Consider the following 13,364-nt stretch of genomic DNA (forward strand, 5'->3'; position numbering starts at 1 on the left):
CTGTCTCCAGTTGGCCAGAAAGAGATAACTGAAAGAATGCAAACCACATAACCTTGATTCACAAATCTCTGGTTCTTTTCAGCTTGTCTTGACGAGCACCCGGAGTGTCCAGGCAGATCTTTTAACCCTTACCGTTGCTGAATACGGACCTGCTCATCTGGCAGTGAAATGTCATGGAGCTTTGGGATTCAAAGTAAGTTATTAACACAAGATTTGTGCTGCAATGGTTGGCCATGCATCAATACCGAAAGCAATAGCACTGATACGCAAGGGCTGATTGCAAGTGCACCCTCAGGAAGTTCACTGATGACACCAGGTTGGGTGGGAGCGTTGACGTGCTTGAGGGTAGAAGGGCTTTGCAGAGGGATCTGGCCAGGCTGGATGGATGGGCCGAGGCCAATGGGATGAGGTTCAACAAGGCCAAGTGCCAGGTCCTGCCCTTGGGTCACAGCAACCCCCTGCAGCGCTCCAGGCTTGGGGCAGAGTGGCTGGAGCTGCCTGACAGAAAAGGACCTGGGGGTGTTGGTCGACTGTGGGCTGAACAGGAGCCAGCAGTGTGCCCAGGTGGCCAAGAAGGCCACCAACATCCTGGCCTGTGTCAGGAACAGCGTGGTGAGTAGGAGTCGGGAGGTGATGGTCCCCCAGTGCTGGGCACTGGAGAGGCCCCACCTCAAGGGCTGTGTCCAGTTTTGGGCCCCTTCCCACAAAAAAGACATTGAGGGGCTGGAGCGGGTCCAGAGAAGGGCAACGGAGCTGGTGAGGGGTCTGGAGAACAAGTCTTGTGAGGAGAGGCTGAGGGAGCTGGGGGTGTTCAGCCTGGAGACAAGGAGGCTGAGGGGAGACCTTCTCACTCTCTCCAACTCCCTGAAAGGGAGGGTGTAGCCAGGGGGGGTCGGTCTCTTCTCCCAAGTCCCAGGCCATGGGACAAGAGGAAATGGCCTCAAGTTGCACCAGGGGAGGTTCGGATTGGATATTAGGAGAAATGTTTCCACGGAAAGGGATATTGCCCATTGGACTGGGCTGCCCAGGGCAGTGGTTGAGGCCCCATCCCTGGAGGGATTGAAAAGCCGGGTTGACATAGTGCTTAGAGACATGGTTTAGTGATGGTTTTTATCAGAGTTAGGTTGATGGTTTGACTAGATGATCTGAAAGGTCCCTTCCAACCTGGACAATTCTATGATTCTATGATATACTAGTAAACCTATTTACAGAGAAGGAGCTGCTCCAAGTTAATGCAGTGCCTGCTTGATAAAAACCCCAAACAACCCCATCCCACCCCAAGACAGAAAAAAGCATCAGGCTCATTTTCCAGCAAAATCAAATTATCCCATATATAATTCAAGACAGTTACAGCTGCTCACCTGACACGGGATCCCTTGTTAAGCTGCAGTGATTATACTCTGAGTCGGTACGTCACGGTTCTGGGATAGGTGAAAATGTGCTTCTACGAGTAGAAGAGTTGCTCAAGACTACATGTCACATGCCTTTATACATAGCCTCAGACTTTGCTAGAAGGGCAGTTTTTGCTAAAAAATGTTGCCCCAATTAAGATTTTTCACCCTAGTTTATAGTGGACTTTTATGAGTTCTGAAGGAAAGCAAGTTCTGGAAGCTCGCGATGAGAAAATAACTTTGAAAGCCCTATGCTATGTTATTTATATCCCCTCATCGTACCCTGTGCATGTAGTCCTGTCAGGTAAGGAATTATTATTAACTCTTATTCTATAGGAGGAGCACACAGAGGAACAGGATGATTTGTGCAAGGCCCTATGGGACATGCCTGATAGAATTTGGAATAAAAGTTCATTCTTTTTGTCAGTATGTTAACCATAATATCACTCCTCTACCTAGAATGTGGGCATTTATTTATACGGACCTTCAAACATCCACAGTCGCGTTGCCTAGAAAAAAATAATAATAATTTACTCTGCTGTACAAGCTGAAGGTTTGTTACACTCCAAGTCTTACGAGTGAAGCAGAACACACCGTATATGGGAAATTAAGCATTTATTGACATTCTGACCAACATCCAACGACGCATTGCTCTTAGCCCGGTTGCAATACTACTACTCTTTGTTGCCCAGATTAATATGGGGAAGTCTCACTAGTGCAGTTAAAGTAGTTATACAGAGAAACCTTCCTTCTCTGGTGGTGTGCTGCCTTTTCCAGCGTCCCTCTGGGTGCCCATGTGGACCGGCAGGGAGGTTGCAGAGGGTGTCACAGACAGACCAGCACCCCAGGTTCTTCCCCGGGAGGAGGCTGGTGCTGGGGTGGAGGTCCTTTTCTCCTTCGTCCTGGGCTCTGCCTGCTTTTATTTTTATATATTCTTTTAATGCACTCTGTGTACGTGAACTTGCTCTTCATCGGTTCTCAGTTGTTCAGTTATCTGTTCTTTCTTTTATATCTAAACTGGTTTAACAAGATTATCCTCCTGTAATGGCCACCGTGTTTTGTCTTCATAGCCTGGGTCCTCTGGTGCCATCCCATTTTTGGTTCTTGTACCTGCCATTTTGTTCTTGGATAGCAGATAACACGGTCAACAAGAAATAACCACATGTTGTCACAATAAACTAAAGCTAACCTAAACCCAACCTGACCACTAGAAAATTCCTATCACCGCTAAAATTAGACAAAATCGGCTTAGGCCAACATAGCCCAGCCAAATGCTGGGACCCTGCCTTATCAAGCTGGTGCAAATCCTGCAGCCTTTCACTTGTAATGGCAGAAATGGTATTTACGTGGCTCCAGACAAAGTCCTGATTCCTAGGGAGGGCTCTGCTGCAGACAAGGCATTCTGTGATTGTCCTTTGCAAACCCACCTGAACATTACTTGTTATCTCTTCTTTTCGTCTGATATTAAAAACTGGCATAACCAGAATGCTTATGTGAATTAATCACATATTGATACTGAGGCAGCATTTTCCATGTCCCTAAAATGGTTTAAAGATGGAATTTATGAGACCACATTTATGCCAACTTTTCTTTTTCCCATTACTGTAACTGCATCGTTCCACAGCATTTAGATTTTTCCAAGCTACTGTTCGCGATGATGCTAGTTTTTCTGATATTCTACTTATCTTTTCCTTTTGAAACATAAAAATCTTCTGGGTCAGTCAGGAAGTACGAAACAAAAGCTCTAGTTTTTTTTTTTTTCCTTCACTTTTGTAACTTATTTCCTGCGTGACTGCGTATTCCGCGGAATATATGACTTATCTTTCTAAAACATTTTGTGAGCTCTGGGTGGTAACTGCTGTATGATGGTGTAATGCTACTGCATAACACTGTGTATTCTATCACTATTGCTTTTTCCTCTGGGATTTAGTATATTCCTTTGGCATAGTCTCAGTTAGGGAAAGCTTAAGATGAACTTAATATCTTCCAATATCTGAAGCGAGCCTACAGGAGAGCCGGAGAGGGACTCTTTGTCAGGAGATGTAGTGACAGGACAAAGGGTAATGGTTTTAAATTGGAAGAGGGGAGATTTAGATTAGATATTAGGAGGAAATTCTTTCCTGTGAGGGTGGTGAGACACTGGAACAGGTTGCCCAGGGAAGTTGTGGCTGCCCCATCCCTGGAAGTGTTTGAGGCCAGGCTGGATGGGGCTTTGAGCAACCCGGTTGGGTGGGAGGTGTCCCTGCCCATGGCAGGGGGGTTGGAACTCAATGATCTCTGAGGTCTCTTCCAACTCTAACCATTCTATGATTCTATGATTCTATGAACTTAAAAGCCCTGTATTAAAGATATAGAATTATTATATATTAATGGAAATAAATTGAAGAATAAACATATTTTAAATTATCTCATCTTGAGATAAAGAAATTTTTTACAGTGAGAACAATCAATCACTGGAACAACCTCCCCGGGGATGTGGTAGAGTCCCCATCGCTGGAGGTTTCCAAGATGGGACTGGACAGGGTGCTAGATCATCTCATTTAGGCTCCCTTTCACTCCAGAGGTTGGACCAGATGATCTGTGGGGGCTGCTTCCAACCTGGGCTCTTCTGTGGTTCTGTGATTCTTGTATGACTGGAGTGCAGGGAAAAATAATTGTTTCCTAATATTTTCTTTGACAGTAAATACTGGGGGTATTTTAACCTAATTTTTATTGTGATTACTATAGAATGAAAAAGATGAAAAAGTCCCATTTTGGTTTTGTTCTTTAACTTAAATACCTTACAAGAATGGAAAAGATACGTATGCTGAATTTTCAAAACCTTAGCCTTTCCTTCGGTAGATGAATTAGCTCTTTAGGGACATCTGAGTCTTGGGCCAAGAGCTCTCTAATGACCTCTACATTCCTGAACTTTCTAAGGTAAAATAAATGAAAAAAAAAAAGAGTCAAAATGCTTAATTTCCAGAAAGAAGTGCACCGGGAGATAAATCATCCTCTCTCACCTCCAGTCTCTGCATGGTCTAAAAATTTAGAAGTTGCATTTTAGTAAATATGTAACTATTCGGTTACTAGGCAGGGTCTGGGAATTTTTTACCACCGCTGTTCTCAGGGTATTTCATTTCTCTTCAGTGGATACCAGGAGTCTCGGGGTATTTAATTTCTCTTCAGTGGGTATCAACAGTAGCAAAAGCACTGGGGACTTAGAATCACAGAATCACAGAATGGTTAGAGTAGACACTTGTCCCTGTGTCAAAGTCCAATATCCTCTGACTAGACTTTTTTAGGTATTATAGAATCACAGAATGGTTAGAGTTGGAAGGGACCTTAAAGAACATCGAGTTCCAACCCCCCTGCCGTGGAACTCGATGATCTTTAAGGTCCCTTCCAACTCTAACCATTCTGTGATTCTTGACTTGAGTCGGCTGAGAAGACATGCAGGGTTTTGGAGACACTTTGGTTTTTTGGAGGTTTGCACCACTGCAGCGAGTACACTGCCATCAGTATAAACTGATGTATCGGTATAAACTGACATAAAGTGGGTATAAATAAAAATGGCCTGAGGTTTGTGTGTGGTTTAATCTCTTACTGTGCTGTAAATGAGAGCAGGGAAGAGGGAGGGAAGCGGGGGAAATCGTTAAGAGGTAAAAGGAAGCTTTTATGTCAGTGGGGAGCAAACGGGCTGCTGAAGCTGTGCCACGTTTTCGCTTCGGAGTTTCATTTCCAGGGAGAGGCCTCGCTCCCAATGACAAAAAAAAAAAAAAAGTCTAGAGCAAATAGCTAGATGCCCAATCAGGGGGAGACTCCATGCTGCAATACATGGCTGTTGTCCAGAGGAGCCACGCAACCAGAAGAGCACAGTGACCTGCAGAATTGCATAAAATTTGCATCACATTCTGCAGAGACTTCTGGGGCTTTTAGGGTTTTTTTTTGGTTGTGGGGGGTTTTTTTGGTGGTTTTTTTTTTTTTTTTTATTGTTATCTGCAGCACGTAATTCAGAATTGGTTGCCTGCTTGTTTATTAAATAGGTTTGTAAGCCTGTGAGAGTTAAAAGTGCTGTGGAAAGCTTGCTGAGACATTTGAATAAGTAGTATTCAGGCATTAAATTAAGAGATCCCTGCCACTTTTGAAGGTAATCAGAGTATATCACAGCTATAGTGTCTTCCTCTAATAGCATGACAGGAAATGTTAAACCAGATGTGCATTTTTGCAGATAAGGCTCTTTTCTTGACAAACTGGAATAGACACACAAGCCATCTGTTTTTCACCACTTCCTACGTGAGTGAGAGGGTTGCGTATAGTGCTTGGTAAGAAGGAAGTAATTCATAGAATGATAGAATTGTCCAGGTTGGAGGGGACCTTTAAGATCATCTAGTCCAACCATCAACTTAACTCTGACCAAAACTACCACTAAACCATGTCTCTAAGCACTATGTCAACCCGGCTTTTAAATCCCTCCAGGGATGGTGCCTCAACCACTGCCCTGGGCAGCCCATTCCAATGTGCAATAACCCTTTCTGTGGAAACATTTTTCCTAATATCCAATCTGAACCTCCCCTGGCACAAGGAAGAGAAATCCTGCCAGCGACTCCAGAACAAGGCAAAAGTCTAGGTAGTGACCCAACAAGCAGCCCTGCAGCTGGAGGAAGCATCCTGCACGGATGGAACGGACACAGGGGTGCGGTGGTTGGATGCTCAGGTTTGTACAGGTTTGGGACGGAGGAAATCACCTTGGCTTAGTTGGAAGGTCCTGGAGGATGGGTGGCAAGAAGGTGTCCGTTTTAGTAGTCGCTGTCGTGAGGTGGTTTTGAGAGGTTGAATCACATAAAGGGAGAAGATGAATTTGGAAAAGCTGTTTGCTTCCCCACTATGGCGGTGCCCACCGCAGGCAGCAAAACCAAATACCTCCTGCTTAAAACTTGGCATGGACTCATTACAAAAACGAACACAGAAAATCTAGGAGTGTGCTGGTGCTGAGAACTGGGTCTGAATGTATTTGATTTAGGTGTCCTGGTTAGCCTGCCCAGATTCTTGACTGGTTTCCTGATGCACAAACATCTCCTGGCCTTTGTCACCTGTTCCTAGGAGCATTCCTCTTCCTCTCTGTCACCAAGCCTGTCACCTCTGTTTCTCATGAAGTAAGGCTCAATGCCACTCTCTCTTGCTACAGTCCCCTCCAGTCTTTGGTGTTGTAGGTGGACATGGTTGCTGATTAAATCTTGACCTTCATGCTCCAAAGCAGCCAATGGCCCACAGCTACTGGTATTTTCATGACTGGCTTCATGCAATCTTAGTTATCTTGGGGCTTTTGGCATTCCCATATCATACCATCCTGTAGGTGGCTGCACCCCATTAGAACATACTGGCATGGAAGCACAGGGACATGGATCTGAAGTTATTGGCTTGAAATTACGTGAATTAAAACTGGGGTGAACTTATGGGTTTACTTCAAAACAGAAGAGTACAAAAGTATTTATCTTTCGGCTTTCTTCCAGGATGACTCATCTCAGAGGAAACACCTTGTTTGTTCTGTTGCTGCCAGCTGTTGGTTGCCCTTTCTCCAGGTTGCCCTTTCTTCAGGCACTGCTGCTGAGGAGACTCACTGGTTCCAGCCGGTACCAGTGAGCCTCAGGGAGTGCCTTTCTTTCTCTCTTTTTCTCCTTTGCCCCCACTCCCCCTTGCTCAGCTATGGGCTGAGATGATGGGTGCAGAAGGAGCATGTTTCCTTACCCTGGGCACACCTACTGCTCTTCCCACCCCGTCTTCATCGCTCAGTTGGCTCAGTTTCTGCCTCTTGTGAGGCTGTTTGAACTACTCTTGCAGGAGTGACTGCACTCCATGTAAACAGTCTTGAACTGGCTGGGTTATTCCAGGACCCACGTCAAGTGCTGTGTCCAGTTTTGGGCCCCTTCCCACAAAAAAACATTGAGAGACTGGAGCGGGTCCAGAGAAGGGCAACGCAGCTGGTGAGGGGTCTGGAGAACAAGTCTTGTGAGGAGAGGCTGAGGGAGCTGGGGGTGTTCAGCCTGGAGAAAAGGAGGCTGAGGGGAGACCTCGCTCTCTCCAACTCCCTGAAAGGAGGGTGTAGCCGGGGGGGTCGGTCTCTGCTCCCAAGTCCCAGGCCATGGGACAAGAGGAAATGGCCTCAAGTTGCACCAGGGGAGGTTCAGATTGGATATTAGGAGAAATGTTTCCACGGAAAGGGTTATTGCACCTTGGACTGGGCTGCCCAGGGCAGTGGTTGAGGCCCCATCCCTGGAGGGATTTAAAAGCCGGGTTGACATAGTGCTTAGAGACATGGTTTAGTGATGGTTTTGATCAGAGTTAGGTTGATGGTTGGACTAGATGATCTGAAAGGTCCCTTCCAACCTGGACAATTCTATGATTCTAAGTTTTTCAGCAGCCATAAAAGGAGATGGTAAAGGAAGGTAACTATTTGTGCGGTACTAAGTGAGTTTCATGCTTCTGCAACTTTCATTCTGCTCTCAATAGGCAGGTTAAAGTCTAGCTAAGAGACATCCCTAGAGCAGTCCTTCCATGCACAATAGGCCTTGTGGTGTAAAAGATTATATTGTTGTCACAGGACTCCAGTCCCAGCTCCGAATATAGTGTGCCACAATTATTTTAAGCGTAAAAAAAATAACACTGGAAATGGGCTGTGGAGTGTGGTGGTGGTGGCAAACACAGGAGGAACAAAACCCCTTGTTTTGGAAAGAGCACCAATAATTGTGTGTGGATCACTGACAGTTGCTTGTACAATGACATTGTCCTCTTCTTGGAGGGCTGTAAAATGCCTTAATATACATTCAGTTGGTTCCCAACTATTCTAGCCTACGTGATGCTGACACGGGCAGTCAGGCTTTAAGGAAAACGAATAAGAGTAAAGGAGAAGAGGCAAGATACGTTAGACAGGAGAGATATGAAGGGATTTTTCAGCATTAGGGCAACTAGAAGCCAAATAATAAAATGAGCATGTGTTTGGTGCTAGTGGTGTTGCATTATCCTTCCTTTATTAAGTGCTTAAGATTCCATTAAAAGTTCTTCCAAAGCTATTATTCTGAAGTACCTGATTTCTCTGGGACGTGTTTCTTGACCTCAGGAATAAACTAGGATAAGCACAAGTTCATCACCGGTATTACCATGTCAGTTTGGAGATAAGGCTTTTAAAGTGAAGCAAACACCTGGAAATAATCACCCTGATCGAAGCTGCAGCTTGGGTACCTCCACCAAACCACACCTACACCACAAACTTTTGCTCTCAGAGCTGTAATAGCTGTAGACATCATTTATGGCCAGTGCATGATTGTTGACTAACTCCCTTGGAAAAACATGTTTTTCCGTCTGCTGTGTACAACCTCAAAGTGAGGTTTTCCCACCATTGAAAAAGGAGCAGAGGTAAAAAACACGATTTCTAGCGTCCGCCTTGTGCCGAGGCCCGTCTCATCTGCATAATGGATTCACCTCCATAGAATAAATAGAATCGTTTGGGTTGGAAGGGACCTTTACAGGTCATCTAGTCCAACCCCCCTGCAACGAAAAGGGACGTCTTCAACGAGATCAGGTTCCTCAGAGCCCCGTCCAACCTGACCTTGAACGTGTCCAGGGATGGGGCATCTCCCACCTCTCTGGGCAACCTGTTCCAGTGTTTCACCACCCTCATCATAAAAAATTTCTTCCTTTTATCTAGTCTAAATCTTCCTTCTTTTAGATTAAAGCCATATTACCCTTTGTCCTATGGCAACAGGCCCTGCTAAAAAGCTTGTCCCCATCTTTCCTGTAGGCCCCCTTCTAAGTACTGAAAGGCTGCTGTAAGATCTTCCCGGAGCCTTCTCTTCTCCAGGCTGAACAACCCCAGCTCTGTCAGCCTGTCCTCACAGGAGCGGAGTTCCATCCCTCTGATCATCTTTGTGGCCCTCCACCGCTCCAACAGGTCCATGTCCTTCCTGTGTTGAGGACTCCAGAGCTGAACACACTACTCCAGGTGGGATCTCACCAGAGCTGAGTAGAGGGGCAGAGTCACCTCCCTCGACCTGCTGGCCACCCTGCTTTCGATTCGGCCCAGCTATTACAGCTTTGAGGGCAGAAGTGTGTGGTGTAGGTGTGGTTTCGTGGAGGTATCCAAGCTGCAGCTTCTATCAGGGTAATTATTTCAGGATGTTTGCTTAACTTTAAAACATATTGCTCATCACAAGCTGTGATGCCTAGGTTCAGATGTGGAGTGACAAGGAAACGGAGGGATCTGACACTCTCTCTCTCATCCAAAAGAGAAGTTTTTCCTTGGAAATCTACCCACACCGACGCCTCTACCCTAGGGTTGCAACAGAAGGGGTGTAGAAATTGGGTGGAAAGGGCTTTATACATCATTTTATGCTGCCTGGCTGGACTTTAGGAGCACCTCCTCCTAGTGCTCCTCCTTCTTCTGCACCAAAGCACCCCGTTACCAGCCGGTACGCCCAACTGCTCACCTCTCTGCCTGTCTCCCCACGCAGACATCCGCCATCCACGGTTTCTGTTTCTTCTCCACTCCTTGGGAATCAGGAAACACAATAATTTGCTGACTCCTGGCAGGGACGGAGCTTCGGGGAGTGTTTTGCTCTGCGGGAGAAGGGAACACCCCGCTGCACGCTGGTGAACGGCTTTACGAGCTGCCTTCTTTCAGTTTTCCAGCTCCGTTTAGAAAAATAAAACCACACCGGTTTCGTTTTCTCTCTGGTGACTGGTTTCACAAACACTCCCGTGGCTTGCAAAGACGTGGCAAAGGCTGTTTGTTGTGCCAGCGTTTAGGTCAGAGTCCCTTCCCCAGCCAAAAAGCAGCGTTTTTCACTTTCTGTGCCAGAATTGAGGTGGGTTGGTCCTTGGTTTCTCCGCCCCGAAGTGAAACACCCCAAAATAAGAGTGATGGGGAGGTTGGAGGTTATATGAGGCCCCACCTCGAGGGCTGTGTCCAGTTTTGGGCCCCTCACCACAAAAAAGACATTGAGGGGCTGGAGCGGGTCCAAAGAAGGGCAACGGAGCTGGTGAGGGGTCTGGAGCACAAGTCTTGTGAGGAGAGGCTGAGGGAGCTGGGGGTGTTCAGCCTGGAGAAAAGGAGGCTGAGGGGAGACCTTCTTGCTCTCTCCAACTCCCTGAAAGGAGGGTGTAGCCAGGGGGGGTCGGTCTCTTCTCCCAAGTCCCAGGCCATGGGACAAGAGGAAATGGCCTCAAGTTGCACCAGGGGAGGTTCAGATTGGATATTAGGAGAAATGTTTCCACGGAAAGGGTTATTGCACCTTGGACTGGGCTGCCCAGGGCAGTGGTTGAGGCCCCATCCCTGGAGGGATTCAAAAGATGGGTTGACATAGTGCTTAGAGACATGGTTTAGTGATGGTTTTGATCAGAGTTCGGTTGATGGTTGGACTAGATGATCTGAAAGGTCCCTTCCAACCTGGACAATTCTATGAGTCTATGAAATGCCAGACGCTTTAGTCCCCATCAGCCACCCATTCCTCCCAACATTTCTATTCCTTTTGCCTGAATAAGAACTGCAAAATCCCACCCCTGGACTTTGATTTCTTCAGGTCACTTAGGGAACAACATTAGACGTGCAGTTTTTCCCGCCTCGTATCGATGCGGTTCCAAAACAACAACTGGGGGCTGTAGTTTTGACAACTTTTATTATTTTTTATTTTTTTTTAAGTGGCTTTCCCCCATCGTTTTGATGCGCTCCGCTTGGAGCGAAGTCATAAAAGCACCCACGCTGAGGTCAGCCCAACTTTGTTTCTCCGGCCCCGAAACGGGATAATTGAGGTGAGATCTCAGCGCGGCAGAGGGATGGTCAGCAGAAATTCAGGTTTCTACGAAAAGGATGTGCGGATGGTAGGACTTGATGCCAGAGGAAAAATACCACAAAACAACATTAAAATTGTGGTTCACTGAAAAGTGAATTATTGAACGGCGTCTCGTAAAGTATTAATCATCGTTGGCTGATTGATCCGCTTTTCCTGGCGGGAAATGATGAATTAGGGGCCTGGAGCATCTCTAAGGAGATGGCTGAGGGACTTGGGGCTTTTTAGGCTGGAGAAGAGAAGGCTGAGGGGGGAACTGATCAACACCTATAAATACTGAAAGGGTGGGTGTCAGGAGGATGGGGCCAGTCTTTTTTCAGTGGTGCCCAGGGACAGGACAAGAGGGAACGGGCACAAACTTGAACATAAGAAGTTCCATCTAAACATGAGGAGGAACTTCTTTCCTGTGAGGGTGGCAGAGCCCTGGAAGAGGCTGCCCAGAGAGGTGGTGGAGTCTCCTTCTCTGGAGACATTCAAACCCGCCTGGACACGTTCCTGTGCAACCTGCTCTGGGTGGACCTGCTTTGGCAGGGGGTTGGACTAGATGATCTCCAGAGGTCCCTTCCAACCCCATAGCATTCTGTGATTCTGTGAACATTACAGCAGGAGAAACCTTCACTCCCGAGGTTTTCCTTTCATCAAGGAGGACCCGAAGCACCAGCTCCTTCCTTTAAGAAGGAAGGGGTTGTCTTGAGAAACCACCGGCGACGGTAAGGGTGACCGTACTCAGCCGGTCAGCCCGGTGACAGAGGCGGGGACGAACGCTGCTTTTCCGCGTATGCTGAAGACACTGCTACGTCATTTATTTTCCTTTTTTTTTTGTTTTTTTTGTTTGTTTGTTTTTTAACAAAAATGGCATTTACGGTCCATTTTGCGCGAGGAGGAGGTTTCTGGATGCGCTGTTCGGAGATGGCTCCCTGCTGCCACCCAACACCCGCCCTGTGTCCGTGTCGTGTCCCACACACCCCACACACCCCCCCCCGCGCCTTGGTTTCGATTCCCCGCGCGCTCCCGCGACTCGCGCGGTGACGCGGGAAGGGAGGGGGCGGGGCGGGGGCGGGGCGAGGGGGCGCCCATGTTTAGGGGCGGCGGCGGCGGCGCCTCCCGGGGGCCCCGGCGCGGAGGCGGCGGCGGCGGTGGGCAGGTAGGCGCAGCACCGGTCACCCCCCCCCCATCTATCCCCCCCCCCCCATGGCCCCCGCGCCCCTGTCACCTCCAGGTGTGGGGGTGCGGGGGGGCATGATCGGCCGCCCTGCGCCTCTTGCGGCCGCTCCGCGCGGGAGATGCGCGCCCTGCGCGGCTGTGGCTACGTACGTGCGTGCGCCGCGCGGGTCTTTGCGCGCTGCGCGGTCCCTCGCGCATCGCGCGGCTCCGTGCGCCGCGCGGTCCTCCCTGCGCTGCGCGGTTCTTCCCGCATCGCGCGGCTCCGTGCGCTGCGCGGTTCTTCGTGCGCTGCGCGGCTCCGTGCGCTGCCTCGTCCTTCCTGCGCCGCGCGGTTTTTTCCCGCATCGCGCGGCTCCTTGCGCCGCGCGGTCCTTCCCGCATCGCGCGGTTCTCCCTGCGCTGCGCGGTTTTCCGCGCACTGCAGGGCTCTTCTCCCCCCCCCCACCCCGTAGCGCAGCCGCGGGGTGGTGGTGCCGGTGGTGCCGGGTGGGAAGGCTGCCAGGGAATGTGTGGGGTGGCTGGAGGAGGGAGAGAGGGGGAGAGCGCATTCCTGCATCTGGGAGCCGGTGTGTTGGCCTGGTGCTGCCTGCGAGGAGGAGGAGGAGGAGGAGCTGGGGGAGATGTGGTGGTGGTGGTGTGTGTCTCTCCCCCCCCCCCCCCCCCCTTGAAAAGAAGAGAGAGAGAACTCCTTTGGCACGGCCCTGAGTTAAAGCATTGTCTTCCGTGGTTTTGGATCCTTTCCCTGGAAAGGCAAAACTCTGGGACAAGGCCGTGGAGTGGTCACTTCCAACAAAACGGGCTTTTTCATGTGAAAAGGAGTTTGGGCACTTCAGAAGCCAAAAAAAAAAACAAACAAACCCACAACCAAAAAGATATCTTTTTTTTCCCCCCCCCCCCCAATATATAGAAAATGGACTTCAGGTTGCTGGGGTGGGTTTGTTGCAAACGAGAAGGGGCTTTGCTTTTTTCCGCTTTCCCCGTGAAAACA

The sequence above is a fragment of the Numenius arquata genome, chromosome 7 (assembly GCF_964106895.1).
Source record: "Numenius arquata chromosome 7, bNumArq3.hap1.1, whole genome shotgun sequence".
NCBI lineage: Eukaryota > Metazoa > Chordata > Aves > Charadriiformes > Scolopacidae > Numenius > Numenius arquata.